Below are 4,984 nucleotides of genomic sequence, written 5' to 3'. Positions count from 1 at the left end.
TTTACTGAGTAATTTAGATCCTGATCAGTTTGATCAGCTTCCTCTTTCAGTCACACACACACACACACACACACACACACACACACACACACACACACACACACACACACACACACACACACACACACACACACACACTGATCAGTTTGATCAGCTTCCTGTTTCAGTGACACCTTAAAACAACGGATGCTGACTCATTTTAAGACTCTGCAGAGTTCATGTTGGTAACCTTGTTACTCAATCGGTTTCTTTGGTACATATATATTCATATTGAAAGTTTCTGGACAAAGGTGTTTATTTATTTGCAAGTTAAAAATAAGTCTTGAGTCAGAGGTTATAATAATAATAACATCCTAGAAAATTCCACAGGAAATTTTGACAGTGTGCCTACTACTCGGTACACATCTGAATAACACTGGCTAACAGTAAATCTGCTGTCTGACATGTCCTGTAAAGAGAGGACAACATGGCCTAGAGGACAGAGTCTCCATGATAGGAGGTGTGTGTGTCAGAAGTTGTTGCTATGGTGATTTCCACAATGAGGGAGTAGAGGAGGGAGTGGCAGACAATTTCCATGAGTCAAACATGTCCATTTAATGATAATTATACCTCTTAAGTTTGTTCTGTAATTCAAACCCGTGGGTCCAAACGACAAAAATATTATCATCACAAGAAAGATAAAAGTCTGGCCAACACATTGATGTGGTTTTTATGTTTGTGGTGTTGAATATATGGGACACAGAGCAGGTAACAAACAGGGAACCATCTGAGTCCTTCCAGATATTTATATTTCATTGTTTCTACCGGCAGTTGGTATGAACAGAGCCAAAAGTTTACGTCCGGTGGATTCCAAAGTTACATGTCTGCAACCAGCACAACATTTTCTACATTTTGACCAACCATGATGTATGAAGAGTGAAAACTGTTGGGGAGAGAGCAATTTGTTTGGAAAGATTTCAGAGAATCGTCCTGCAGCTCCCCACTCTGTCCTCCCCTCTAACTCTCAACATTCCTGCCACATACACACACACTGGAAAATCTGAACCGGTCTGAAAACTGGACGATACGTAAACTGTGATTTGGTAGAAACCGTGCTTGATATCAGAATGCCCATTCAGCCCAATAAAGGCCAACGTCTGGTCTTCGGTTTAAACTTTTAATTATTTTTCTACATTAAAGTATGGCGATACAGCATGGCCCCAAAGAGGGGTTGTTTTGAGCTATGTTAAGTGATTTCCCAAAGATTTCCCATTAAAGTCTTGGGAAAATTTCACTGCATTTGTTTTGCTGATTTCGTGAAAACCGCGCGGTAAATCTCTTAGAAAAGTCATAGCTCACCATTCCCGATCATTACAAACGTTTTGATGTATTTTGTGTGCATGTGTTTGCAACGCTCCGTGACTAGTAGCGGGACAAAAATGTGGCGGAGTAAGTGTGGGGCATAATAGTCATTCTGCTGATTACTGCTATCGCAGCAACACACATGCTCACACACAGACACACATGTACATGCACACACACACAAACACGCAGAAAAACACACAGACACACGCAAACACACACATACAGACACACACACACACACACAGACACACACACACACACACACACAGAGACACAAACACACACAGACACACACAGAGACACACACATGCACACACACAGACACACACACATGCACACACAGACAGACACACCCCCACACACACACACACAGACATACACATAGAGACACAAACAGAGACACACACACACAGACAGACATGCACAAATATATACACACACACGCACACACACACACACACACACACACACAGAAACATGCACACACATAGAGACACACAGACACACAAACACACAGACACATGCAAACCCACACAGACACATGCAAACACATACACACACATTCAAACACATACACACACACACACACACACACACACATGCACACACAGACACACAGACACACAGACACACAAACACACAGACACATGCACACCCACACAGACACATGCTCACACACACACAAACACAAGCACACACACACAAACACACAGACCACATTAGTCAATTTTAAAAAAGCGAGTTTCTGTCAGTTAGCGTCAGTTTCGGATCAATTTTATATGGGGTGGCAAAGGGGGGGCAAGAGGTCTTGGCAGGGCTGCATGGGTAGACGGTACCTGGGAATCGCTATATGTGAATGGCTTGAACCAAACAAACACAAAAATACTTTGAAATATTTTTAATACTTTTCAGAGCCATATTCCTCAGCCACTAACTAAAACCCAATTTTTCTTTTAAGAAGTCATTGATGATGGGTTTAAAACTTGTATACCCCTCATTATCTGGCTGCTAGAGTTTGAAAAGCGCCTGTCCACCTCACTGATCATTGAGTCTATGATGGGAATGAATATACCTATTCTAAAGGCATCTTTGCTGTCAACATGTGTTTGCTTTTCAAGTGTAGATGTTCCAAAAGTATCATGTAGTCTCCCAAGATGTGTGTTTGGTTCTTTTTGATTTGACAATGGTAGAAATGTTGCAATCATTGCATGTTTCAATTGTGGCAAATAAAATTATCTAATGCAATTTTACAGTACATGGACATTGCCAATGCATATAAGTGACATTACATATTATCCTACTGTACGGCAATTTATATGGAAGAATAAAAACGTACCATATGGTCCAGGGGTAACTGCAGGCCTCTTCCTCCCTGTCATCTTCATCTGCCTCCTCCTGATCACTCTCTGTATCTGTCCCTCTCTCTGAATCTGGAGCCTCCTCTTCATCCCTCACTGATTCTTCTTTTTCCTCATCTCCTTCACTTATTTCCTCATCTCCTTCACTTATTTCCTCATCTCCTTCTGTGGTCTTCTCCTGCTCTGACCTTCTGTGGTCTCTCCAGTTTACTGCCTTCTCCTTCATTTCCCTCATTCTCTAACTCCTGTGTACTTCTTTGAATTTCTTAGCAAAAAAGCTGGCAAAATCCTCACCTTTAGCCTTCCTTTTCATGTTTAGGCTCCAGCTAATTTCTTCAGCTACTCAGGCCTGGAAAAGTCGATATTGAAAAAGCTGTGGTTATTCTTGTTACACTGTAGGCCCCTGTAATTAATAAGTATAACAAATATAAAATCAGAAGGATTTATCACATGCACACACCAGTTATGTTTAGGCTACTTAATCCTATTGTATTTGTTATTTCCCCAGTTGTAACCTGGTTTAATTTGTGCAGCATTATTGCTGTCATATGTGAGAGTAAGTGGATTTTATAGGACTGCTTAGCTAATCAAATAAAAATGATCATCTCCCAACTGGCACGGTATTGTGTGTTGTAACGTAACGTCGGCGAAATGGCGACCATCACTAACGTTATGGATACAAACAAGATTTTATATTTTATATTAAGCTGTTCTTGTCTTTACTAAAATCAAAACTAATGAGAGGGCAGAGTGCTCTTACACATCACGAGGGAGCAATTTGACTTTTGGCTAACGTAATAGACTCGCTGTTTTTGCTGATGCTGAATCGTCTTTAGTATACAATACATTCATTACAAATGTAACTTTAAGTTAAACATGTGTGTTTAAAATTCACCTGGGGAAACTGACTCTGGGTGGGGGGGCGGGGGGCAGAGGAGGTTGCAGGGCCACCCCACCGCAGCAGACTCAAGTTTTTACAGGTTCAGTTTTTGGAACACCAAAGTTAGGGGGGCAGCTGGGATAGAAAGGCTCTAGAGTGGGGGGGCACCTGCCCTCCCTTAACCCCCTGTAGATCCGCCCCTGGTTAGTGTCCACTAAAAGTTTTGTTGTTGCTGCTGACTGACTCAGATTATTATTCTAAGGGTCTGACAACATTATAGGATGGATCCCTACAGAGATAGACCTTTTAGTTAAAGAGTAAGATCCTTTTAGTTTAACATGAAACAGCCCAGAAATCACCATCACCAAACTCCACCAGACTCCATGTAAATAATCAGGACTTTTAGCGTGTATAGAGCCAGCATATCTCCACCAGACTCCATGTAAATAATCAGGACTTTTAGCGTGTATAGAGCCAGCATATCTCCACCAGACTCCATGTAAATAATCAGGACTTTTAGTGTGTATAGAGCCAGCATATTTCCACCAGACTCCATGTAAATAATCAGGACTTTTAGCGTGTATAGAGCCAGCATATCTCCACCAGACTCCATGTAAATAATCAAGACTTTTAGCGTGTATAGAGCCAGCATATCTCCACATGTAAATGGGTGAATTAAGGGTTTATTCCAACCAAACCAGAGTGGCGATTGTTGGAACAGTGGAAAGATGAACCAAGATGGCTTTTGATAGTTTTATTTAGTTTCTGTCCACTTTGAATGAAGTGTGTTTTACGATGATATTTACAAGGAGTCTGGTGGGTTTGGTGTTGGAGATTTGTGTGGCTATTTTTCTTGCCTAATACTTAACCAATGTCAAAGATTGTTATTCCAATCAGTCACGTAGACACAAAAACCTCGTTGAGTTACCCTTTATGTTATTGATCTTTTTATCTGTGTTTTTGTTTCAGGGTCAAAGGTTGTCCAGATCTCCTGATGCACCCTGAACATCTGCTGGAGTTACACACTACTAACAACACAAAGATAGACTGTACATGTTAGTTGTAAAGAAAAGCCACAAAAACTTCAATAAAAGAGACAAAAAAACATGCTTAAATCTGTAAATTGCTCTGTTTTTGTTTTATTATTTATATTTCTTACCTTTTACTTTTACTCCACACACACACGCACACACACACACACACACACACACACACACACACACACACACACCCCCTGTCTCTTATCTCTGAATAAGGTGTGAAGACACGTAAGCCTCTGTGGTTTTAGAGTCATGTAAAGGACATTGATTACTGGATAGAGAGCTGATGCTGCAAAGTTTCCTCTAATGATGAGATAAAGAAGTCATGTTAGGTAAAGTTCATTTAGTTGCTATGGTGATAT

General features: G+C 40.8%; 1 protein-coding gene across 1 annotated transcript in view; it reads left to right on the top strand.

Moving 5' to 3' along the window:
* LOC114550892 (transcriptional-regulating factor 1) overlaps nucleotides 1-4,682 on the top strand; it is a 13,723-nt gene extending 9,041 nt beyond the window's left edge. Inside the window, exon 10 of the mRNA XM_028571853.1 lies at nucleotides 4,552-4,682. The gene's annotated coding sequence lies outside the window, so the exon portion shown is untranslated. The remainder of the gene's footprint in view (nucleotides 1-4,551) is intronic.
* Nucleotides 4,683-4,984: the final 302 nt, after the last annotated feature.

This window comes from Perca flavescens, chromosome 24, assembly GCF_004354835.1.
Source record: "Perca flavescens isolate YP-PL-M2 chromosome 24, PFLA_1.0, whole genome shotgun sequence".
Lineage (NCBI taxonomy): Eukaryota > Metazoa > Chordata > Actinopteri > Perciformes > Percidae > Perca > Perca flavescens.
The sequence above is the reverse complement of the archived record's forward strand: the minus strand, read 5'-3'. Positions and strand labels throughout refer to the sequence as shown.